At 39.5% G+C, this 26,588-nt stretch overlaps 1 protein-coding gene across 19 annotated transcripts in view; it reads right to left on the bottom strand.

The window, feature by feature from the left end:
- ZNF366 (zinc finger protein 366) overlaps nt 1–26,588 on the bottom strand; it is a 264,426-nt gene that overhangs the window by 55,220 nt on the left and 182,618 nt on the right. For 13 of the 19 annotated variants that reach the window (XM_036225246.1, XM_036225243.1, XM_036225257.1 and 10 more), the window contains 6 exons: nt 22,395–22,872; nt 14,967–15,197; nt 14,461–14,719; nt 12,826–12,964; nt 7,907–8,055; nt 7,074–7,271 (listed from right to left, as the gene is read on the bottom strand). The gene's annotated coding sequence lies outside the window, so the exon portion shown is untranslated. The remainder of the gene's footprint in view (nt 1–7,073; nt 7,272–7,906; nt 8,056–12,825; nt 12,965–14,460; nt 14,720–14,966; nt 15,198–22,394; nt 22,873–26,588) is intronic. The other 6 variants (XM_016122098.2, XM_016122100.2, XM_016122106.2 and 3 more) reach the window with 4 other exon arrangements.

The following is a 26,588-nucleotide window of genomic DNA, read 5'->3' as shown; positions in this document are numbered from 1 at the left end:
GTAATGGAGCCAGAAACAGGTAGTTGTGCAGGCATGTGACTAGGGTTCAGGAGGGCTGTGGATGATGTTGGAAGAGACAGGGGACTGAGATTTGCTTGCTGCATTACTGGATGTCTCCTGAAGGTCAAGAAAGATGATACTCAAAATAGTCCCTCCTTGACCAACTCTCTAAAAATATCCAGTAGGATGCAAGATTCTGGATATACCTAGGAGTAACCGTGTAGAACTTTTTATATGTTCCTCACTCTGAGAGTTCAAGTTCAGAAACCCTATCTTGATGGATTAAGTATAGTTCTCCTTGGCACCTTAAAAGTGTTCAATATATACATTTTTTAGGATAATGCTGGAAGACCTCTCTTTGTACTTTTATTTTTAAACCGAAAATGTCTATAGGGTTGGGGTGAGGGAAGAAAACTGCCTGAACTACAGAAACAGCAAGAAACAATGCAGTGGAGTATTGTGGAAGGTGTTCCATAATACAGTGCCGAAAACGTGAAGTTCCTCCTCTCCCTCCACTTCCTGTGGAAGAAGGCCAGAGAGCCATCATTAAGGGGGAGACGCCACCATTGCCATCTAGGCAAAGGCCCCATTTTTTCCAGGCTGAATCAAACCAGAGGCTATTCTGGTCCTCTCCCTCATTCTCTTCCGGCCCTGCTTCCTTTCCCCACCCCTCCAACAATAGCCCCCTCTTGATTTCTGTTCCAAAAGAGAACGGTGAGTCCCCAGTGCAAAGGAAACTCTAAGGATCCTTTCCGCAGAGTTTTCTAACTGGGGAGAGTGAGGTGTATTCTCTGGCATCTGCTCCTTGGCGGTGATGCCAGAGACCCGGACCCTGCTCCCTTCCCTAGAAAGACGCAAGGCAAGGTAACAGGGTTCCTTGTCCCCATTCTTCTGCCTTCAAAGGAAGAAGTTGGTAGAGAACCTCTTCTTCCCAGAAGCACTCTGAGGTAACCAGTAACAACACTATCTCAGAGAAGTTATGTTATCTCGGACAAGGTCAAAGTTAACCTTGTAACTGCTTGGAACAGGGACCTACATTTTAAAATCAATCTGTATACACAATAGGTCAGAACCCTAAAGCAGTGCTAGTCAAATCTGAATGTGCACCTGAATCACATGAAGATCACGTTAAAATGCTGATTCTAATTCAGGAGGCCTGGGCTGGAGCCTGAGAATCTAACAAACTCCAGGATGACGCCATGCTGTTGGTTTTTGGACTACATTTGATGACCGCTACTTTATGGGATAGCTGATTTAAATGTATATATTAGTTACAGATGACACATCCTTCTTAACAAGAAACCTATAAACAAAGAACATCAATTTGGTGACCTTGATCAAATCACTTACTTCTAGTTTATCTGTTAAATAAGGTGGTTGCCTTTCTTTATCTCTAAAATGGGGGTAAGAAACACCTACTTCTTAGAATGGGAGGGTTAAGTTAAATAATGTATGTAAAGTTCTTAGCTGTCCCCAAACTTGGTAATGACTCCTCCATAATGTTGCTGTTGTTGGTGGCGGTGCCCTTGTGGTTATCTCATTCTCACACTTAATATCAGTGACCATCATAGAATGAGGTCAAAGTGGGGCCATACCATAGCAAAGGAAAATAGGAGAATGGGTCAGAATTACCTTTGTGTGCCCTAGTTCTTGGCACTAAAGAGATAGGCGTTATTGACGTGAACAGTAAGAGATTTTTTCCGTTTCGGCCACAAATAACAGAAAACTTAGACCCCAATGGTGCTATTGTATTTATATTTATATTTACCACTTTAAATTTGCCAAATAAGTGCAAAACTGCTTCAACCCAGTATTTGTTCATTTTTGGCTGTCTCCATGGCCTAATTATATAAAGGAAAGAGTATTGTGCTCCACAAGGATATCACATTTCCCTCCCTGAATTCACCCCCTCATGTTTGTGTAAACTCAGCCCAAGTGGCATCCCTGTAACTTGGATTTACAGCCCTGCCTGTAAAAGCAGGGAGCACTGAGTATTTCCTACAAAGCTGAACTCTGGCTCACAGCTCTTTCAGCCAAGGAAAAACAAACGACCATTCTCTCTCTCTCTCGCCAAAAACAATTTGCTAACCCATCATCTGCCCAGAAAACACATGAAAAATAAAATGCAACCAACAGTCTTTTCTGTATATGTGATAAATGTTTATCTCCCTGAGCAAGTGGGTGGGTTCCTTGCCAAGATAACACATTCATACACATGTAGTAGCCCCATGAACGTAATGGTGGAACAAGCCACAATTCCAGTCAATTCAGATGGGGAGTAAATATGTCCAGCAGGCAGTTTGGTATTGTCCAGAGCCAAAAAGAGTTTGACTAACTATTTTGCTTATTCACTGCTGCATTTGGGATTATATAAAGATAGCATACTTCACCACTCTATAGCCCACTTATTTATTAAGTCATCTATTCAATAAATATTTACTGTGCATCTACTATGTGCCACATGTTATTCTAGGCTCACATACAACAGTGAACAAATAAAGTCCTTGTCCTCATGATCCTTACTTTCAAGTGAGCTTATATATCACACACAACTTCTGATGAAGACATGTTCTTCCTGTTTTATCTAAATGTCATTGTTTCATTTGGATGCATTTGGTATTTGACTAGCTGTTTCTGAGAGCGCGCATCAAAACGTGTTACCTCTGTTCCTGTCAGAGGAGACCTGTGTCCATTGCTGCTCTACTTGCTTAGCTGTACGAACATATGAGGGAAAACGCTGAGTGATTTAGGCAGAAATGAAGTCAGAGAAATCAAAACAATTTTCTTCTGTAAGTTACATACGTTTCTTATAATTAAAGCAGGTTTAACATGTGCTGGTTTTTCAAACACCGTATTGATCTTTTGCCCTTCCATGTCGTCATTAACTTAGGGACAAGGATCTAACTTCTAAAAAAGGCTCAGCACAGCATACATTGTGAAAAGGTAAAAATAATACCAAACCAGAAGAAACTTAGGAGATTCAATCTAATGCTATTTTTAAAAAGTGAGCAAGTAAATTTAATAGCTGCATTTTCCTGAATTAAAGAAAGAAGGCATGCTCACTATATGATACAAAAATATAGAAATGCACAAGTCAAAAAGTGCTATTCATGCAGGACTATTATATTTATAGATTTAGGTAACTGTTATTTTCATCATTTATATAAGGTTACAGAACACTGATCAGTCTCATCAGATTGCTTGACTGGCTAGCATATTCCTTACTCCATAACACTAACAGCTCCTAGAATAACAATTGATATATTCGGAACTAATTTCTAGAGAGAACATCTAATACTGAATAGGAATTCCACTAAAAAGCATGGTTTTTAAAACATACATTTTTATTCAATGTCAGTGCAATTCAGAAGAAGACGGAGTAAGATATTGACCGTCCATTTTAGAGAATCGCAGTATGTCACCGTCAGAGTCTCACAGATCATCTAGTGCAGAGGGAAGGGGAGAGGGGGATGTGAACCAGACCCAGGTGAGCTCTGATACGCACTCACACACACTACCATGAGAATCACTGACTTGATCCAAGTTCATCATTTTATAGACAAGAAGATTGAGGTCCAAGCAAGCAAAGGGCATTGTCAAGCCACACATTTAGGGGGTGGCAGAGTTTGGACCAGAGCAGAACAGAAGTGTTCCAACTCCCAGTCTGGTCTTAGTTGCCCTGCACTAAGCCACAGCAGAAGATACCTTCTGCACATAAGTGCAGAACAACCTAGCTTTAGCTTTCTCGCTGAAGGTTAAGTTGTCCAAACAAGTCTTTAATTTATCAGAGCCTCTTATTTTAAATAAGAACTTCACAGGTTTGGGTTATCGGCGGTAGATTTTTGGTGGTTGTTGCAGTTGTGTGTTTTGCCTTTAGAAAGTGAAGAAGGAAGTTTAACTAAGACTTAAAGTATCATTATTACTTGAAACATTAATCAGCATGTATGTTTTAAAGTCTAGAATGAATGAAAAATAGCAGTGGATCAACACCCCTCCCTCCCCACTCCATACACAGCATGGTGATTACTGTTCTATCTATTGGCGTGAAAGAAAGTGGCTTGCTACTATGGTGTTTGAAGAAAGGGATCTCCAAGTGTGTTTAGCCCGCGGTGGGGGAAGAACCTGTCACTTCAAGTCCTTTTCTCTTTGGCTGAGTCATGGAACTGCCACAACAGTCTCCAACAAAAGTGTCTCCAGCCCCTCATAGCCAGGGAAAAGGTCACCAATAGTACAGAAATCGAGCTTGGGTAGTAGGTGAAAGAAAGAATGAAACATTTACAATATAATTGTAGTCTCTTTGAACATTCACTGAAGTTGAAAACAAGACAAAGTTTGCCCTGTCTAGAGCTCTATAAAATACAGTTGAGATTTTAATGAGGCTAAATCTGGTGTTTCTGCCATTAACAGAGATGAACATTAAAATATTAATCTCTACCTTCCTTTATTTTACAAGAATTTGGGGTTCAGGGTATCTTCACTCGACTCTAAAAGTTATGAGAAATATTTTTTGCTCTAATAGACCCTGAGTAGTGATCAAACTCAACAACATAAATTGTAGGAGATGTATTCTATTCTCTATATTTAAAAACAGTACACTTAAGTATTAATATATGACTCTTGAAAAATTACAACTGACAGTGATCGACTCCTACTATTTGCCACATGTTATGTTAATTGTGCTACATATATGATCTTATTTAATCCTTACAACTCTATTACGTTGATCCAGTTTTACATTTGGAGAAATCGAGGCTTAGAGAGGTTAATTACCAGGCCTAAGGCCCACAGTCAGTAGGTGACATAACTTGGAATTCAAACCTAAAATTGTGTAACAGCAAAGCCTGTGCTTTGATGCTGTTTCCTCTAGTAAAAGTCACATCCCAACACACAGACTTATAGGACACATGATATTCATACAACAAATTTGTAATTTGGTTACAGGTATGTACAGTTTGGGCACAAATTTATTAATTAAATCTTCTGTGTGTCAAATTCTGGATCATTCCAAGCTGGAGTTCCCCTGATGATATCACAAAAGCGCCTCTGATGACCCCAAAGAAGACTCATACACTGGAAGTTTCCACAAATGCCAGCTCACTCCTTGCAAGTGAGTGAAGACAGATTGGTACCAACCAGACTAAACTAGTCAAGGGCTTTTTTCTTTAGTAGCTGAAATTGTTTTCCCCCACCAAATATTCTCATGGCGACAACTTAACAATCTAAATGGAAATACCGAATATTTATTTTTGTCTTTTCAAGAAAATAACATATTCCAAACTCCTTAACCTCGGGCCACAGTGAAGACTCATGCTAACAGCAGAGCTGTTTTGTGTGCCGTTGGCATAACCACCTGCCTTACTGATCTTTAGTCAGGGTCATTCTATTGTCAGTTTTTTTTTATATATAGTGTTGCATCTGATATTTTTATTCAATAACCAAAACTAGAGAACATTTCGTGATGTTATTTTAATTAGGCACCAAATTAAATACATTATCAAGGAAAAATGAAACCGAAAGAACAAGTCAAGATCGCAGCTCTGAGTTTTCTACTGGGGTCACGATTGCTGATAAAAGATGTAAAATGACCAATTCGATCAGTTCCTGCTACCTTTTGACCTGAAGATCTATGAAATGGGGTTACTAGGGTAGGTGGTAGGGGAGGTGGAAATCACTTTCAGCTGCTATTAGAATAATTCTGCATCCTCAAGAAAGCAAAACGCTAATCATGTCTCTTTTATGTTGCTCATTTTATAGTGCTCCTAAGGAAAATCTCTTGAAGAAAGGAGAAGAAAAAAGAAGTGTGACTAATGGAACAAAACCTACATAACAGTCCAATTCTACCGTATTTTCTCACTCATTAAAATAATGGCTCTATTTTGAATAAAGATTAATTACTTGATCGTGGTTAATGCAAGTCTGGCAAAATTAGTTTATCAATGAGAGACTGGCTATTTTTATTATACCCTTCACTACCCAGGTGACTTCAATCAGTAAATTTCATAGAAATGAATATAAAAAAAAAACTGCATGGTCTTTATCTTTTACGCATTCAGTACATCTTTGAATTAAATGATAGCTGTTAGCAAATATACACAGTCTTTCTGAGGGACCTTGCTAGCCTATTTTTGACAATGTGATCTTGGCTCTCTCGTGGCTTTCCGTGATGAGTCCTTGGTAAGAGTACCCTTTCTGACAAATTTAATTGAAACGATGTAGACTTTTAAAAATAAGTTGTAAGTATAAGCTTGACTAGTTTGGATCGTCCCATTTGGTGCTTGGGAAACCAAGTTCTGGGTGACTATTTTTCAATTACATCTATAGCTTAGTTTTTCACTGCTACTGACACAATCTCAATCCTCCTATTCCAATTGTTGTTTTCCAAAACTAAAGCTATATGCCCCCAAATCTTTGCCTTCCTTCGTGTGCAGATGACATCTTTCATTGACAGCAGATAATAATTTTACACTCAACCCGCATGTGGAGCCTCAACACATACGCATCCCCCCCCACCACCACCTGCACTACAATTCAAAGTGACATTCCCATCTTTTTTTTCCTCCTACATCAGTGATGCAGAATAACAGTTATAAATTCTCATTTCTCTCTTGGGAGTGCTGAGTGGAAAGAAAAGAATAAGAGAAGGGCGCCTCAATCTAGACAACACGTAACAAAAGTCCCAGAGCAAAGCACAGTTCTTAGCGGACACCCTGATAAGGTTCCCAAGACACAGCACTGAGGAAGAGTTGAATTCTCCAATGAGACACATCACACACTTCAGTGGCTCCTAGTTAACTCGGCCACGTTATCTATGCCAAAAATCAGATATAACACAATGTCCTCCTTAGCCCCAATGCAATTCTACTTCCAGTTCTGCCAGTCTCAGCTCTGCAAAGCATCAGTAGTCTCTTAAAAAAAAAAAAAATAGTATAAGCTTAAAATCTGAGCCATCTATCAGTTATACCTTTTGATTAAAGATTACGCCCAGTAAGGTATTTTCTGTCGAAGATGCCCACGGCAGTATCCATCCCAGGGACATTCACATGGAAGTAGAAACGGTTGTATGGGTAACTTACCAGCTCCTGAGTCTGAATGGCTGCAGCAGCCTCAGTGCTTTACCTGATCCCTTGCTCTCTGCCTCTCTCCCCTTCTCTCTCTCTCTCTTTCTCTTGTGTACAGATTGCAGACAACTTAAAGAACTCTCAGGATAGTGTTTCAAATGACTCAAGAAAGAGAACAGGAACAATACTTCGTTCTCTATTTCTGATGAGTACCTTCGGGAAGAAGGAAGGAAGGGAGGGGAGAGGGAGGAAGTCAACAACCCTTTGCTTTCCTGAAAAAAAATAAGGAAACAGAAGATAGACATCTCATTTTCTCTTAAACAAAATGTTGGAAGGGGCAAAAAAAAAAAAAAAAAACTTTGAAAAAAAAGAATTCCTCAAAAATGCTCTCTGCCCTGGGAGATTTAAAGAGATGAAAAAGCCTAACTGGCCTGTCCTGACCAAACAAATGGTGTTCCAGAAAGACAGGCTCTCCTGAGCCTGCAGTCTCTGGTATCTGGTTTGCAGAACCGACACAGCCAAAAGGGAACAAATCATGTCATGTCGACTCTGAGCAAAGGAAAGTTTGGTCTGTGTGCTAACTGAGGAACCCTACAGCCTGTAAGAGCGGGAGGCGGCCACTCAGCCAGGGCATTTGGCTCTTCCTAGGCCCTTGAAACACCAGCACTGCTGCGATTCTTCAGCCTGACTCTAGATCCTAAGAGTTCTTACAGGATCAAATAACACATTTAAGCACTAATCAATGAGCTTTATGCCACAAACCAAACCAAGCTTCCATTTTCATTGATGGTGAAATAAACAAACAAACAAACAAACAAATAGATAAATAAAGTGAGCGCGCAACTTACCACACTGCTGCTCGACATAGTTTTCTCAGAAGTGTTGTTTCTGTCGTCCTATCCTTTACATTCCTAATGCTTCTTGGATTGACAAAATATTGTGAAACCTCATAGATCTTAGATTAGTCAGTCACAGGTTTTTAAAAGGGTTGGAGAGGCTGAATAGAAGGAGAAAGAAAATAGGATACCCTTTGCCAAGTTAGGGGTGCTTGGGAGGTCTCTGGGAGGGTGTAAGCTCCATTTAGGGTTAGGCACTTAGGAATAATTTTGACTTAAAAGTCTCTGATCTGTGTTATATATCTTGTGCCTTTTCATTCATCAGCTTAAGACCATTTTCACGGTGAACAGGAACCAGCAGTTACGTGGACTTCTGTGGCAGCAAAAGACAGACCAGCTTTAAAGTAGTTCCTTATTTCACTCAATTGTGGGAAAAGGGGGCGGAGAGTTACACCTAATAACAAAAACCAATTAAAGTAATATCAGGGAAAAAGCAATTCTGATTCAGTCTCTTCGTTAGACTTTCATTGGGCCCTATGGTCTATAAAATTATTTTGTCCCAAGTTTTCCTCCCCCATTAATTATCTATCTATCTATCTATTATTTATCTGTCTGTCTTTCCATCCATCCATCCATCCATCCATCCATCCATCCATCCATCCAAGTGTGTATCAGAGAGAACATAAAGATATTGTGTTTTAGTAGGTTTACATTCCCGATGTCTAATTCTTTGCATTCCCAATGGCACCAATACAGATGCAACACATGAGTTTCTGGCATGGGTGGCCTAACTCTGCCTACAGATAAGAAAAGTGACACCCAGAGAAGGGTCCATATGGTTTGTCCACAGTCGCACACCTTTGTGGCAAAAACCAAAATGCTCATCTGTCTCCTGGTGCGGCTCTTGCGCTCTTTGCCCTCTGCTGGCCTTCCTCTATATCCTGCCTTTGTAGAACGGGAAGGAAGATGGAAATAGAAATCTAAGGAAGCAAGAGAAGAACATGAGAGAATGGAGGGGAAAGGAACGAGAAGCAACTCTTTTAAAGAAGTCACAATGTTGAAGGGCAAACTTTCGAGTGACTGTGAGGCTAAAGAAGCAAATTCAGGTAAATTCTGCTGAAATGTACCATAAAAAGTGGAAGTAGGTAGCAGTGAGGGGTATGTGAGGGAGGAGGAGTAGGGAAAGGCCGCCCTGGGTTCTGCGGCATCACCAGCAGACACAACGAGGGGATGTGAAGGAACAAAGACGCTGAGGCGGTGAAATCCTTGCGGGGCCGAAAGGTCTCTGGTCACCTGAAGAGCCGGTGACAGCGACACGCAGCCCTTTCCATTTCCATGTTTTTACTCTCTTGCAGCCTCAGGCCAAGGCCAGGCTGAGCCCCAGGAGCCCAGTCAGATTCCAGAGAATTTCCCTTTTAAGTCTGCGGAATGTGGGGACTGTCACGTTGAGGCGTGTTGTTTTCTCCCAGCTGGCTGACCCGCCCCAAGGCACCCTGGACAGGGACGTGTGTCATCTGAGCTACCAGCTTTATGTAATGGAGTGGCGTCTGGTCGGGATCTGGTGACATCACCTCTGGAAACACTGCAAGGAGAGTTCTCGTGTTTTCAAATGCTGCCGTGAAGCAGCGTGGGTCTTAGATAAGTCAGCCACAGCTTTCCAGAAGGGATCCTCCACCCTGCCTGTGCCAAGCTGTTCTATTCCTACACCTCTTTGTAAATGAGCTTCTCTCTCTTTTCCTGCTCTGCCAATCGCACAAAAAGCCACCCCGTAAAGCATGTTAAATCACCCACTGGGTGTCTAGAAGCTGAAATTCCTAAGTCCCTCTCTCTAAGGTTCACAGGAGACATTTCTCATCAGGTCACTCAAGCTGGTGACTCTTACTCTCCAGCTGCTAACTCACGCCTTATTCAGAATCTTACTGAAAGTGAAGGAAATGGGGGTTTGTGCTGCAGACAACTGAGGAAACACATGTGCAGAAATGACCTGGCCTCTGACCTCTCAGGTAAGCCACACATTGCATTGGAGCTTAGACATCATTTGAGCAGAGAGAGGAGGCTGTAAGACCCTGGGAGTTGATCAGGGGACAAGAAGAAAAACCAAGGTATATAATTAGGTGCGACCAAAACAGTGACCCAAGACTCCCAACCACAGAAATATAAGCTTTACTCAAAATGGCTTCCCACTTCTAAAGCATCCTAATTGGTACTTCTCCAGTTTCTGATTATTCAGGACCCTAGGGTTATCCGTTCACCCCAGGACTAACCTGACCCCTGATCGCGGAAGGTGGTAGAGTGAAGGGTGGATTAAAATATATTCAGAACAAAATGTAAGTGTATGTATCAGTGAACTTTCACAAAATGAACACATTTGAGTAACAGAAATAGAAGAACCACTCTGACCCTCCAGCTACCACTTTCCCTCAGAGGTCACAGGGTCCTAACTCTCACACCTGACCTGTAAACACATGACCTGGTTTGAATTTACATAACAGATAGCATCGAATTATACTTTTTGTTTTGGGTTTCTCTGCCTCAGGATTATATTTGTGAGATTCATTTCTATTGTTGAGTGTAGTTGTGGTTCATTCACTCTTGTTGCTTGAGAACATTTCATTCTGTGACTATACCACAATTTATGCATCCACTCTACTGAAGATGAACTTGCGCTGCTTTTAGTTCAGGGCCATTTCAAATGGGCTGTTCCTGCAAGATGTCTTTTTAAAAGTCTGATGCAGGCCTCACTTCTCTCTAGGAAGATTGTCTACTCTAATGATTCACACTTGTTGATTGACTTCCTTTGGCATCCATTTTCTCTCATGTGGGATGCATGGTACACATGGATTTTTTAAACTTCAAATGGATTTGGTCTGAGGCCATGGCGATGCCCTTGGAGATGCTGGCAGAGCTTCTGAGGAGCTTTGGAAGGAGTTACAAGCCACTGTTCTCATTTCCTGCGGCAACCTGGAGATGCTAGTTCTTGCTGCTCTGAGTCACATTCCATCAGCTCCCCATGTCCCTTCCAGAATCTGTGGAAAATCTCTTCGCACAGACGGGCAAAGTTTCATTATATTAATGTGCAGAAGAGATGGTCAATTCTAGGGCCTGAAACTGCTTTGACACTTCCTTTGTTTCTGTGATTTATCCTCTTCATCTTGCCAAACCCCAATATTCTCCAAGTCCCAACTCTCAAAATATGAGGCCATTCATTTTTTTCTTTCTTTTTAGCTTCTTTTCAGCATGAAAAGTTAGTATGAAGGATTCATTTAAACAAGTTATTGAAGAAAGTCTGTTTTATGCATCTATTTTCCTCATTTGACAGGTGCAGATAATAATCTAACACTTATTTTTCACAGTATTAGGAGAACAGAATACAAAGAAGGATAGCTAACAGCTTTCACATACTTACTATGTGACAGGCACCATTCTAAACACTCTACAGGTCATAAATTAGTTAATCATCGTAACAGCCCTATGAAGTAGGTGCTATTATTGTCCTTTACCTCCTCCTCTTTTTTATAGATGAGAAAACTGAGGCATGCTGAAGTTATAGTACTTCCCCAATATCACACAATTAGTAAGATTTCGAACCCAGGGAATTCTGGCTTAGAGCCCTAATTTTTTATCATGAACCTAACTTGCCCTGCCCTCTAAACAAACACTGCTTGTCACATAGTAAAAGTTCAGTGAATGGTCTCTCAAATATAAAAGGCAAAAAATGTATGGCACAAAGGCTCATTCTGCAACCATTTAGTGAACATGTCTCATGGACCAGAACGGCCTATGCTAGGTGTGGTTAATGTGCTTCTGGATTTCATGGCCTGGTAGAGGTATGACACATTAAATAATTCATACCTGAATGTGTAAGCAATTACTATTATGGTCAGTGCTCCGAAGAGGAAATCTGGGAGTTAAGAGAGCTTATAACCAGGTACCAAATCTTGACAAAAAGTCAGAGAAGATCTTTGTAAATGACATGTAAACTTGAACCTGAAGAATGAGCAAGCATGCACCTGGAAATGATGGGGAGGCAGCAGCTTATGTAAGGGGCAGCCTGGTCGGTCCAAGTTCAGATTCTGAACTTTACTGTAAGATGAATGGGAAACACTAAAGATTTTACACAGGAGAGAAACATGATCAGATTCACATTTCAAAAAAGGCTATTTTGATCATTATGCAAAAAAATGGATTGTGGAGGGGCAAGAGTAGAATCAGATGAAGAGTGGAAAAGTCTAGTCTAAATCTGATTGTGCCAGTAAGGGCTATCAGGAGATACAGGTGTAGATGTGACTGCCTAGAGAAGTCATGGGATAATATGGTTTGAATGCTATTCTGATATGTTGTATGACAAGTGTCTGTTGGAGAATGAATACAGGCAGTGCCTGGCACACAAACGGCTGGCTTATGAAAGTTCATACTTTTGAATGGAGAGATCTCCTACCATGCCCTACCCTCAGCCCCAATTTCCAGAGCCGCCAAAGCTGATCACCTGACTGCCTTTGCCCCACCAAACCTCTTAGTCTGCTTGACTTGCTGTCACTGCCCTAAGGTATATCCCCACGCCTAAATTTCTTAACTTTCACCCCACAGAGTTCATTTTCCTCTATCATATACCCAGTACTATCACTGACAAACTAGTGACATCCTCAAAGCTGGCCCAGGAGTAGTGAATTTGAGGGATGGAGTAGAACTGTGTTTGAATTACTAGTGTTGAAGAAAATGTTGCATACCATGTTGGAACCCAGGCAGAAATTTGCTAAGTCAAGTCCATCATACGTGGTGGCATGGTAGTATTAGATATAGTTATAGCATATTATGAGTCTTAAGGACTAGCCTGTGGACTTAATCACCAAGGAAAATGTAGTTTCTGCAGGACATTTTTAAGTTGGAGAATGGCAGTAGTTATATTAAAAAAACAACTGTGGGTTTATTACCAGGCTAGAGGTGAGCAAGCATTCTCCTCCAGTATTCACTCTTGTAAATCTGTAAAGCTCATGTTTTCACAGTCTTCCTCCAGAGCGGCCTTTTCTTCTACTTACAGGCTCTCTCCAAGCATCTTAAGATCATAAATGGCTGTGGCACAAAAAAAGGGCAAGAAATAACTCTTTATTTTTATACATCGAATTAAATACGATTAAAATTCCGCCTCCTTGATAAAGTTGACTAACAGTTCTATATCATTATTTTTCATGACTCTCAGCAGTTTTCTTGGGTTGTACCAGATCTAAGACTTTCAAAGTCCTAAGAAAATAGCCATGAGCCTTGATCCATGCTGTCTGACTCATGGCTGGTTCTGTTCACGGCGCTACACCCTCAAAGCCACGTTCTGTCATAGGATTGTACACCAGATCTTCTAAAACCATACTGATTAATGCCCATTTATCCTTGTTATCTCTATAGCCCTATGTATGTGAGACCCAAGGTTGCTGCTGCTCCAAGCAAACTAGCAATCTGTCTCATTTTCCAATCTTTTTAGATCTAACTCACACCGGGGGTCAGGCTTTTCCCTTTCTCAACCTCATTGCCATACCCTTCAATCTTATTGCACCTAGATCAAGCAGGAACACAAATCAGTATCCCATGTATAATACAAGGTGTGCTGAGAAGCATGACAAATCAGAGTCCATGCCCCATTTAAAGTGGTTTCTGATCATGTGAGAACATGGGCCCATTGTGACTAGATCATCTTATTTTTTAAAAAATAAGACAGAAATCTGGATTCTTATGTGGAATCTCTTGATTTAAAAATTTTAGAATCAAAACCAGACTGTTTTTAAAAGATATTAAGGAATTATTATTAATTTGAGTTGGATATAATAATGGCATGGAGGCTTTGCTTTAAAAATATATAGTGAAATATTACTGGATGAAATGTAATTTAAGATTCTACAAGAAAAAAAAAAGATTTTATATGCAAAGGGAACCTAAATTTGATGGTTTTAAAATATGTCTACATATTTTAAATTCTTTGATATCCCTCTCTTTGAGAGATGGAGCCTTGAGATCTAATCACTAAGATTTAATTTGTTTCAAAAATAGAATAAGGTAAGAAGCAATGGGGAGTGACTTAGGAGATCAGGTGACAAAAGGCACTGAGGTTTCCTCTGTGTTCACGTTCTCTCAGATGGCTTGCTTTGAGGGAAATTAGCTGCCATGTCATGAGGACACTTAAGCAAAGGGCCACAGGGAGAGAAACTGAGACCTCCTATAACAGCCCTGTCAGTGCACAGTCTTGGTGATGGATCAGCTTCCCCTTCGAGCCTTCTTTGGAGGAAGAAGGTAAAGTACCATCCACTGGGCATTTTCCTCCCCGCTCCATTCCCCCATCCCTTCTCAAATGTTATCATGTCTGAGGCACCTTGGAGGCAGCTAAGACTCCTTGAGAAACAATTTTAAATGCAAGGACCAGTTACCAGGGCGGATGGCTGAAAGGGGAGGGGGAAAAAAATTAAAAATAAATAAATAAATAAATAAATAAATAAATAAATAAATAAAAAAAAATGCAAAGACCAGGAAGAACCATTTGGGATTAGACATGAGCAAACCTGGATCCCCGTCTTTCCACTTACTGGCCACAAGGCCTGGCAGCGGGTTTCGCAGCTCTTCTTTGGTTCTATGTTCTTCTGTAAAATGAGATAGGAGCTTCCAGATTTAATTCCAGAGGTGTCACGAGCTGTCCAGGCTTCCCCTTCTTTTAATAGTCACCCCAGAGGAGGCAGGTCACCATTTGTGAGGCACTTTGAAGCTGACTAACCAGAGGCCTCAGAGCGATGTGACCTGAGGCGCACAGCTTGGCAGATGACCTGATGTGACTGATGTTCAAAGTAGCTGCCAGTGAATAGAAAGCAGTCCGCACAAAGGAACCAGCCAAAAATAATGAAGGAGGTGAAAATAAAAGAAAGAATAGAAAGAAAAAACACAGGGCAGGGCTCAGGGTCATTTGTGTTTCCTCTGTTCTCACCTCCTCCCTCTCCTCCTCCACCCAGTCCTTAAACAACCCCCTCCCGCCTCAAAAAGAAAACTTAAAAGCTTTCTTTTGGAAAAAGAGCAGTTTGCTTAGACTGCTGTTGTTTACCTTTGGTAAGACAGCCATTGGTGGCAGAGTTCAAACACAGGAAAAGGCCTTTGGTTACAGGAAGAGTTGCAGACGCCCTGGAAGACTTGCCGAGATGCTGCGTTTGTACCTTTCCCCGCCAGTGCGCAGCCCTGGGACCTGACGCTGGGACCTGGCTTCCACGTCAGGCAACCAGCCTTCAACTATTTCTTCGACTGTGCCTACTCTTCCCTTCACTTGGGGATATTGATCCTAAAGCGTAAAGATGGTAAGGGACGGAGGATGGGTGGGCAGAGAAGGAGGAACAAAAAGAGGAAAAGAGGCTTACATCACAAACAAAAACATCATGACCTTATTTTCAGTCTAGTATTGAAAATATAATTATAACAAGTAGCAAACTTTGAGTTTTCATGTGGTGGTTTTATTTATTCATTTTCAATCATTAAAATCATCTTCTATGAACTAAAGAGGCCATATTTCTCAAAATAGGGCCATAACTCTGGCCCAGAAAACATATTTTTCTACATCCAGAATGCTGTGATTTCTTTGTAAAAGGGAAGGGCAAGAATCTGCTTTCTTAATTTTCGAAGCACTTGCTCATGCAGCCTACCCATCCTAAGGTTAGACTAAATTATGAGAGAAAGAAAGAAAGTCATGCTGAAAAAACAAATGCTACCAAATAATCAAAATCTTCTGGATCTTCCCCATTTACCCCAAATTTATTTCCTCTAATTCCCCTTCAAAAAGTCCCTTGGCTCCAAGAAGCACTACACTTTCTTGTCAGGCTATTTTCAAGTTTACCATGAGGATCTCACATCTCTGTTTCCTTGATTATAGAGTTATTCGTATCAAAATCTTTCTGTCTTCCAGAGAGCTCACAGCATCCTGTCTCTTACAGAAGACCTTACCCAACCAAAACAGAAATGAAGGGCTGCTAACCCCCTGTCCAGCAACTCAGCTCCATTTTACCTGACACTTGTCAGTGAGCTCCTCACACACAGGATGTATAATGTAGTGAAAAGAAGCAACTTCTCCACTGAAAACTTTCCCCCAATACTTCAGGTTCACTATGCTTGGCTGCAGTATTTTATTTGGTGTGGAATGAGTCTGTAACAAAATCCTTTGGATTCTTTCAAGATTTTCCTCCTTAACTTTGATTTTTAGCATTTTGACCCTGATACACATGTGTATATGTGTGCGTGTGCGTGTGTGTGTGTGTGTGTGTGTGTGAACCTATTCTGTGTTGGGTTTGCTCTCTGACCTAAATCTGTAAATTTATCTCTTTCTCCAAACTTGGAAATTTTTTCATCTATTTTTAAAAATATTCTTTACTACCCAATTTTTCTCTCTTTCCCTTCAGTGACTCCAATTGCACATATATCAGACCTTTTGATATTATCCACAGGTTTCTGCACATCTGCTCATTTTTTTCAATCTCTCTTCTCTCTGTTCTTCATATTGGATCATTTATATTGCACTACTCTTTTTAAGTTCACTAATTTTTTTTCCTGTTCTCTCTATTTTACTGTTAAACCCAGCCAGTAAGTTTTTTTTAGATATCGTAACTTTCAATTCTAGAATTTTCATTTGTCTTTTAAAATAGTTCTTTAGAATCACTTTCTGATCTAGTACCACACTCATCTGTGAAACAACTACATGAAGAATGGTGGGATATTTTTCTTAATCCTGTTTTATATCCAGAGAAACCAAAGAATTGAGAGGTTATAAAGATTTATCAAGATTGGAGAGGCAGTGATATATAGAGTCAGGATACATAATATACAGTATATATGATGGTGGAAGATGATAGAGAAAAGAAAAGAATGAGAGGAGATTAAAAAGTGTGGGAATGAGGAGGGGTTTGCAATTTCAAATAGGATGTTTAGGGAAAGCCTCTTTAAGAAAGTGAGGATGGAGAAAACATCTGAAAGAGGCAAAAGAAGGAGAAGAGGATTTCATTTAGTGGGAAGAACAAGTGCTCTTAGTAGGAGGTGGTGTTATGTGTGTATATTATATATGGATTGCTGGATCTTCTATTATTTTTTATGAGTCGATAGGATATAAGTTTACTATACTGAATTCCAAAAGCCAGAAGTAGTCATGACTTAAAATTGTCTTATGAACTATTCCATATACTAGACTGGGTTCTTTAAAGGATGATGACTGCCATGTAATAATTTTTGGTCCTGTGGAATATATTACATCCTTGGCATAGGTAAAGTGCTTTATAGGGACTAACAATAGATAAACATGAAGAATAAATAGAAGTTATGGACAATTTTCTTTCCTTTGATGAATAGATAACTCGTAACTTCTATTTGCAGTGATCAATGACTAGGAAATTTGGACCAACCCTCCCACTAAGGAAACCTAAATAACTGGGGGAAATATTAAAAAACCATCTTCTTAAAAGTATCAAAATGTTGACAGGACAGCGAGGAGTTTAAAAGCCAAAATCCAGACCTGGAGAGCCCAGAGAATAAGATTGACATTCATATCTGATTTTGCCTTAAAGAAATATGCCGACCCAAAAGAAGCAGCTGCAAAACTGGCTGTATTTTTGACAAATTCCTAGGGCTGAGGAGTAAAAGCAAGACCTGCAACCTAAGAGAAGTGGGAATTCTAAAAAAAAACCATCTCTACTTGAAATTGGGATCTCAATGAATTACAGCTTCAGGTAAGGTGAAGCACAAGTAAATCAATCCCTGCAAAGTATTTCTTTCTGGCTTTGTGTCATTTGGGTGGTCCAGGGAACCTCAAGCCTTGAACTTGGTTTGAGATGCTTCCAGACCGGTAGCACTTCAGGTGTCTGGAAGAGGCAAATGAAAATCTTGTTTGGAAGAAGATGCCAAGCCTGAAATTTTTATTACAAATATTATTTAAAATATAATGTCAAACACATTGTTAACATTTGCCAGTCATACAGTGAAACGAACCATATTGAGCAAGTATCAGCATAAACAACAGACAACCCAAATAGGCCTCTAAGCATTGGAGATAATGTCTGTTGGAATTACTAGCCACAAATTATAAAACCACCTTGCTATGTCAGAAGAAGAGAGAGAGAGAGAGACTCTTGTCTGAGAGCCAAAGGTGATATTTTAAGATGCAATAGATAAGAATATTCAGAACTAATGAAAGATATCAATCCATAGATTCTATACAGTACATCTACATAGCATTCTTAGACACATCATAGTAAAACCATAAGGACCCAAAGAAACGGAACTGTATATATATCATATACTAAAAGCAGCCAAGAGAAAAATACATATTACCTTCAAAGACATAAAGTTAAATTGACAGCTGACTTCTAAAAATCAATAATGGACGTCAGGGGACAAAATATGGTATTATTAATAAGCTGAAAGAAAACAATTTCCTGCTTAGAATTCTATTCCCAGTAAACATATATAGTAGATAGACTATATCTTATTTAGTATATATCAATAATAGATATGAATAAAGATTTTTTTTTAAATGAGAGAGTTTGGAAAATTCTAAAAGATATATTTCAAGATGCAGTAAAATGGTCCAGATGGAAAGTCTGAGATGCAGGAAGAAATGAAGAGCTAAAAAAACAATAAAAGTATCTTGTGGAATTTAAAAATTGCATAGAATTTAAAATTTTGACAATAGCAAATGAGTTGAGATGTGGGTAAATGAGGTTAAGGTATTCTTATGTTTCTGAATTGTATAGCCCAATAATAGAGACCAGTATTTATATTAGATTTGGATAGGTTAATAATGCAAGGGTAAATATAAAATAATAAATAGGGGGAAAAAAACCGTGTTTAAGCTAACCACTAAAACAAAAGATAATTAGTGTAAATCTTTAAAAAAAGTAAAGGGGGGAAATAATGATAAACAAATCTTAATCCAAAAGAAGTCAGAAAACAGAAGAAAAAAAATCATAGAAGAGGTAGGATATATTGAAATCATGAAATAAGATGATATATTAAAACTCAAATATATCAGTAATTGCATTAAATGGAAATGGCCTAGCCTTACTATTGCTTAACAAGTGCACATCAAAGGCTGTGATGAATGTTAGAGTGGCCCTGGGCTGAGGGTAGGAGGCCTGAATTCAGGTGCTGGTTTAGTCATCAGCTAACCATGGAATTCTGAGCACTTCTCTGCACTTCAGCTCCCCCAGGAAATGAGCATATTAGATTGGACAATGAATGAACTTCATTCAACCCTCATAGACATAGAGACTGCTCCCATGACCTTCTTCCACAAGGCCCAGGTCTTAAAATAGCCTCCCGTTGTTAAGGGCTTGTCACATTCCTAGAAGGAAGGGACGCCCTCTGCTGAGATAAAATTGAATTATCCTAAGCCTCTGTTAGCTACTGGGTGAGATGCCCGAAGCGGCATCTGGAAATCGTGTATGTTAGAGATGGAAAGGCCATTGCTAAAGGTAGTATAAATACTCTTTAAATGATTGTTCATACTCTTGCCAGAATCTTCAACAATGATTTACTTGAGTCAGCAAATGAAAAAAGCAACACATTGGTCTCTAAAGAAGGGTAGGTAGAACTTCTAAAGCTATATTCATCCTCCCACATTAGAGAGTCAATATGTCTAATGACGCTGGTCCATACGTAAGATGGTCACAGGTTACAAACGGAGCTGGAGTTATCCTGAGGGAAAAATGGGAATTCTACACCGTGAAGTGGTTGGCCCTCATACCATCATTTCTTCACCGGCTTTCAGTGTATTGCAACATGAGACAGTTTATATTTGCCAACTGACAATTTAGACAATTGGCTTAAAAAGATTGCTGCCAAAAATTACAAATTAGAGTATTCATAGCATAAGCTCATGCAAAGAACAGAAAATGGCAGAACTAACATTTTTCTTACTCCTTTATTTAACCAGATTGCAAAGTAAAATCAATGTTAATCTAATCAGGTCTGCAAACAAGTCTGCTGAAAGTACTAAACACTATCAAAAAGGCTATATGAATTATGAATGTTTACCCTATGTTATTAATGAAAACCTCAAGTCATACCAGCTGATATCAGCTCATAATAGAATAGGGCCATCGTAATAAGCAGGAGACATGAAAGTATGGTTTATAACATTTTTTCTGTTCTTTTAAAACTTCTTTTGTGCATGTTTTATAATGAACTAATATAATAGTGTGTATAATAGTGAATAAACAATCAGAAAAACAAGGAGATGTATGCTCAAAGGCAGGGGCGGTTCAGTATTATACAAATGAAAATATCTGGAGACTCCAGATCTAGTTAAAAAACAGATCCCTGGGGCTGACCTTGAAAGTGACATGAATCCTAGGGCTACCCAGGAACTGAGCAGCCACAGGTCCTTAGACCAAAAAGGTTAGGCACTGTATGTAGTACAGTGGCTCTGATGGCAGAGGCTTCAGTTCCAGTCTGTGCTTCTCCAGGCAAGTGGAACATGTCTAGCCACAACTGGTCAAGCAGTAATTAAGTCCGAGTTCCCTGCCTGAGGCCCTGTCCCGGTTCCCTGCTAAGCTCGGGGAAACCTGGTCCGTCACATTGCAGAGTTCACCTGGCCTCCATTTCCAAAAGAACTTTGAGAGAATCTGCTTCCCACATACCCCGTGACTTCAACTTTCCAAACATTTGTAATTTTTAATTTAAAAAAAAAAAAGTTTTTCTCTTTTGTTTCTGAGTTCGACATGTACTTTTAATGTTTTATATTCCACTGATATCATCATTCCTATGTGTTTGTATTAGAGCAGAGAGAAGTATTCATGTGATTACTTTGCTATCTTGACTCAACATCTTTGGACATTCGCTTAAAAGGTTAACCAGCTGAAGCCCAGACCGGTTAGTTGAGCTTCACGGGTTCCACAGCAAGGTATTATTAAAGCCTAGTCGCTTGATTAGGATGCCGTGTTCTCTCCATTGTCCACATTAAACTATGAGATTTTATTTGCTTTGTCTATTTATGTATTTATTTATTTATTAAGCTTTGGCAGCCTGGGGATAAAAATATAACTTCTCCTTTGTGTTCCAAACTAAATCAGCTCAGTTGCAATCGTGGCATGTGCCGTGGCTCTGGCAAGACTTGTGTCCTCTACCTGAATTGTCCAAGAACATCAGGGGTTATTTGGTCCAAAACCGCCATCCTTCCTACCATTGTGGTGGTTTTTCTCTCCCTAACAGATGTCTCACTCCAGATTACTCCAAGCCATTCTGTATCCAATTATGTAGCCAGTGAGTGGCTCAGCCTGGACTATGTGACCCAATTCTAGCCCATCTGACATAAGAGTAGGAAGGGATACCTCTGGAAAGATTTCTCCATTCCTAATTAGAGAGATAAGAAAAAGCAACTCCCCTTTTATTTCCCCTGGACATTGAATATGTCTGGATGTGACTTTTGAAACTTCCATAGATATTTATTGACCTTGAGTTGAGCCAGATGAGACTGGAGTAGAAAGCGAAAAGCACCAGGTCTTACTTAGTGATGCCATTGAGCCAGTATGATAACAACTGGCTCTTCCCAGGCTCTGACTATTTTCTCTATGAGATAATTTATTTCTTTATCATTTATACCACTTTGACTTGAGGTTTTAGTTACTGGAGCACAAAAGCATCCTAACTGATAATATCTGCTTCCAAATGGCTCCAGCAGTGAGAACAGGATCATATAAACCAGCAATGTCCAATAGAAATACAGGCCGCAAATTTGGGCCAAATATCTCATTTAATATGTTTTAGTAGCCACATTAAGAGGAAATTAATTTCTGTAATGTATTTTAATCTATTACATGCAAAATATTGTCATTTCAACATGTAGCCAATATAAAAAGATATTTCACAATCTTTCTATATGAAAACTTCAAGATCTAGTGTGCATTTTACACTTATGGCACATATCTCTATTTACACCAGCCATATTTCAAGAGCTCAAAAGCCTCGTGTGGCTAGAGGCTGCTGATCTAGAGGTTTCTCCAGCAGGCTGCACTGGGGACTGCAGTTACCCTTCTTACTGTTGCATTCAGGGTCTGGAAGCGACCAGGTGGGGCCCCCTCTGAGGCTTCTGAGTTAAGCATTTCTTTGAGCCATTATGCCTGGGGAGTCGCAGTTCAAGCTTGCCTGAGCCTCATGCTGAGCTGGACTAGCTCTTCTCACAGGGACATCCAGGCCTACTACTCAGCCCAGGTGACTGACCAGACTCTCTGCCCTCCCTGAGTTATACTGAGAGGGCCCTCCATGTCTTTTCCAGCTGGTGTAGTTCAGGCAGTACACGCTGAACTTCAAGATAGAATAAATCTTATCTCTCTTCTCAGAAGGAATCTTCGCCTCCCTCCCTATAATTTTTTCTAACTCTTTATGGACCACCGTATAACACTTTAATGGACCTCTACAGAACAAAGATCACCGTGATGAGCAGTAAACTTTTTTTAGGGCACAAGTGACATTTAACCTTCCAGGGGGTTAGATGCCTACTCACCTGATGTTTGGATAATTGACAAGGGATACTTGCATCCCAGGCAGGCAAAGAAGTCAGTAGCAATTTTTAAAGGAAGCTTTACTGGCTCAAGTTCCATCTAATCAGCTATCAAAACAAAAATAAAAATGAACAAACAACAACAACAACAAAAACCTTTCATGTTTTCTTACAGTCAGAGATTTAGAAGAGTGAATAAATAGACATAGGGAGTGCCTGGTGGTAAGTAATGTTATTATTTATATAATAGCTGAAAGCTATTGCTGTGTCTTCCAGCAAAGGCATCCATGTAGCAGCAGATGGCACATGAACACCTACCTTAAATAAGGGGTGTCAGGCAGCAGTAACAGAAGGAATGGCAGGAAAAGGTGGAGAACTTGCTGGAGGAGTGAACAAATTCCACATTCCTGTCTCCATGGGATGTCTAGAATCAGGACTGGCCCTTTGGACAAAGTAAGCTGCAGGGGTTTTCTTGGACAATCTGAAGGTCAGAATGAGGGGGTTATTTAGAGAGGGATGTAGGTTTTCAATGAATTAGTAGTGGTTGTTAGGGTCAGGGGTGTGGGGAGGGAGAGTTCAGATGATTATTCTGAACATTAAACTTGAGTTTTAAACTTGTTTGTGAAAATGGTAGACCATACCAGTTACAGGAGACAAAAAAGCACCAGTTACTGATAGTCTGGAGTTATTGACATTAGCTTTTAATTGCGACGACATTTCTAGTTCACTTTTCTACATGGAATGTGTAAATCAAAGATGGACTATAGTGATGGTTCTCAAATTTTCCTCTTTTTAGAATCACCTGCACAGCTTTTAAAAATCCCAGTGCCCAGGCTGTGCCCCAGACTAATTAAACCAGACTCTCTGAAGGAAGGTCCCAAATATCGGCATTTTCTAAAGCTTCTAGTTGACTGCTATCTATTTGTAGTTAGGTTTGAGAACAAGTGGATTATGAAATTCATGGTGTCTGTTGTTAACAGAGACTTTAAAATATATTCATATTTAAAGATTTTAATAAAGAATATCCAAGTGAATTTGATGCTGTTAACTATCTGCTCAAAGATTGTTCCCCCTTCTTCTTTTCACCGTTTTGTTCTGCCTCCTCTGAGGGGCCATGTGCTTTAGAGAATAAATCATGATTGGCCTTTCCTTCATCAAGGGATGGGGGTTACACATTGGGAATGGGGATAGCATCCCTCAGGATGTCTCCTGAGGCCTGACATTTAGAAAAACCAAATAATACTCATATAGCAGAAGCAGAGGAGAAGACTAGGAGAAGGAAGTATTATATTGTTCGGTGTGGGTGGAAAGATGCCAACAGGGCATTCTGAGTGGGTTCTTTCCAGCCTAATGAAATTGTACATAAGAACGGGTCTCAAAGCTGCATACAGGGTTCTGAGAAGAACATGTGCTCCCAGAGAGTGGCTCTATTAGCTCTATTAGCTTTGTCCTTCCCCTCTCCGATGTCTGTGATGGCTGGTAACATTCCTTGAGCAGGAGAGCTGTTCTGAATTCCTGCCATTTGGAGTGAGTTTAGATGCTTCTGCTAGCAGGGCAAATCAACTACCAGGCAGCAAAATGTGCCCAGAGAGACAGGCTTCCTGAGGAGCTGGGCAGCCTCTGGAGAAACCAACCCAATACATAGCAGAAGTAGTTTTGGGGTCTGCATTTGCCTTTAGGGGCACATTTTAAAAGGATTGCTGTTCTGGAAAGCTGGCTCTGTCTGCCCAGCCCTCGCCTGCAGGAGGATTCTGTGATCATTCTTCTGCAAGTAGGCAAGGAGTCCTGGCAAATGGCCTCTGAGAGGAAATTAATGTGTTTAAATGTAAGGCAGTCTTAAGAAAACTAACAGGGAAAGCCATTCTGGAGACACACATATACCTGAGTTATCACATGATCTGTAAGAAAAGACTAACATCTTGTCTCTTCTCAGGTCGTCTTTGAATTGTTGTAGAACTGGACATGTCCCATGAGGACCAGTTCCACTTCCAGCAATGTCTGAGGAGCTCCTACTGCATCAACCTTCCTGCACGTAACTATAAACCCCAGGCAAAACAGTCAAACCCACACTACCTGAGAGCACTGAAAAGTAAGTAAAAGTAGGCAGATAGATATTAGAGAGAATTTGAAAACAAAGCAAAACATATTCAATAGCTCTGTACTGAAATCTAGAGCACATTGCTGAAAAAAATTAAAGACCTAAATAAATTATAGAGTGATATGCCATACTCAATATTGCAAGACTCAGCTGTCTTAAGACGTGAATTGTCGCCAAATTGATATATAGTTCAATGCCATTCCTATCAAACTCCCAACCACCTTTCTTTTTTCTTGGTAGAAATTGACAAGCCGATTCTGTAATTTTTTCAGGAATACAAAGAACACAGATGAACCAGAATAATTTCAAGAAGAACAAAAAAGCTGGAGGATTTATACTGCCTTATTTCAAGACTTACTATAAAGCTAAGACCATCCTGTATCAGTGGAACAGGCCCACACATAAATGAGACATAGATATTTTTTAAAAAGATCCCATGGCAATTCAATGCAGAAAGTGTAATTTTTCAACAAATGGTGCTGAAACAATCAGATATCCCTAGGTAAAAAAATTAATCTTGACCCCCATCTACATGATATGTAAAAATTAACTGAAAATGAACCATAGACTTAAATATAAGAACAAAATCTATAAAACTAGGATTAAACACCACTGTAAGTCTTTGCAACCTTGAAGTAAGCAAAGATTTTTTAGCTAGGACACAAAATAAATAAATAAACAAAATAAACCATAAGAGAAAAATTTATTAAATTGGACCTCATCAAAATTAAAATTTATGTTCTATAGAATGAAAAGACAAATCACAGACTGGGAGAAAATATTCACAATACATATATCTGATGAAGGGCTAGAATAAAGAACTCTCACAACTCAATAATAAAAAGACAAGTAAGACATCAGTTAATTATAGGCAGATTTGAATAGTCACTTCACAAAAGAAGACATATGAATGGTAAATAAGCATATGAAAAGATGCTCAACATCATTCATCATTAGGGAAATGCAAATTAAAACCACAATGAGAAACAACTACATATCCTCCAGAATGGCTAAAATACAGAAAAACGAAAATACTGTGTATTGGTTAGGATATGGAGTAATTAAACCTCTGATAAATTATTGGAGGGTGCTTTTGATTATATGTAAATTATATCTCAACAAAGCTTTAAAAAAGAGTTAAGCCAATGAAGTTTCAAAACAGTGGTAAATGACTTACAAAAAAAAAAAGAAAAAGAAAAGAAAAAAGACTAATTGAAAAATCTTCGATATATATATCTGTATATTTCCTCATTCAATCTTGACAAAAAACTTATGAGGTTGGTATAATTATGGTCTCTATTTTAGAGTTGGGCACAGTGAATCTTATAGAGATTTAGTGGTAAGGCCTGGGTAGACTGATGACAGTATCTAAATTCTTAAGCATTAACCAGAAGATGCTAAATTGTTTCCTTGCAGGCTTCTTTGAGGCTGGTCATAAAATTGGGTGAACACGTGCTTAAAAAATATATACTAAATTTTCTTTGAGCCTAGCTCCAATTTTATACACAGCAGTGTAGGTAGCAAGATCTTTATGGAATTAAACTAATTTGAAAATGTTTGGGCTCTAGCTTTGGTTCCACAATATACCAGCCTCATAACCATGTAGAAATTCCTTACTCTTGGTTTCCTCAATTGTGAAATGGAGATCTAATCCCTCCCTTCTCTACTTCAAAAGTCTACTGTGAAGATGAAATAAACATCACATCTTAAAGTCCTCTGAGAATTATAAAGCCCTAAACAGTTGCAAAATCATTCGAATATGCAAGAAAGTCATATTGCCATTTTGAGTCCAGAATACATTTGCAATTCTCTTTGGCTTGAATTTTGAGTATTCATACAGATAATCCCATTTTTATATTTGTCCTCCATTCCCCCCTCAAAATTCCATTTCCATGTAAACTGTTGAGAAAGTGAAAAATATTTATCTTAAAGAATCCTTGATGTTTGAGGGTAATTAAAACATGCTCACAACTTATCAGGGTCTGGGTGCAAATATAGGAAGAATCTGAGTTTGGTTAACCAGACAGCTGTCCTTTTGAGGACAGAAATTAGTGGAAGCTACAAGGAACCAGGTAAAAAGCAGGTTAGGTGGATTTTGC

This window comes from Rousettus aegyptiacus, unplaced genomic scaffold (genome assembly GCF_014176215.1).
Source record: "Rousettus aegyptiacus isolate mRouAeg1 unplaced genomic scaffold, mRouAeg1.p scaffold_m13_p_8, whole genome shotgun sequence".
Lineage (NCBI taxonomy): Eukaryota > Metazoa > Chordata > Mammalia > Chiroptera > Pteropodidae > Rousettus > Rousettus aegyptiacus.
The sequence above is the reverse complement of the archived record's forward strand: the minus strand, read 5'-3'. Positions and strand labels throughout refer to the sequence as shown.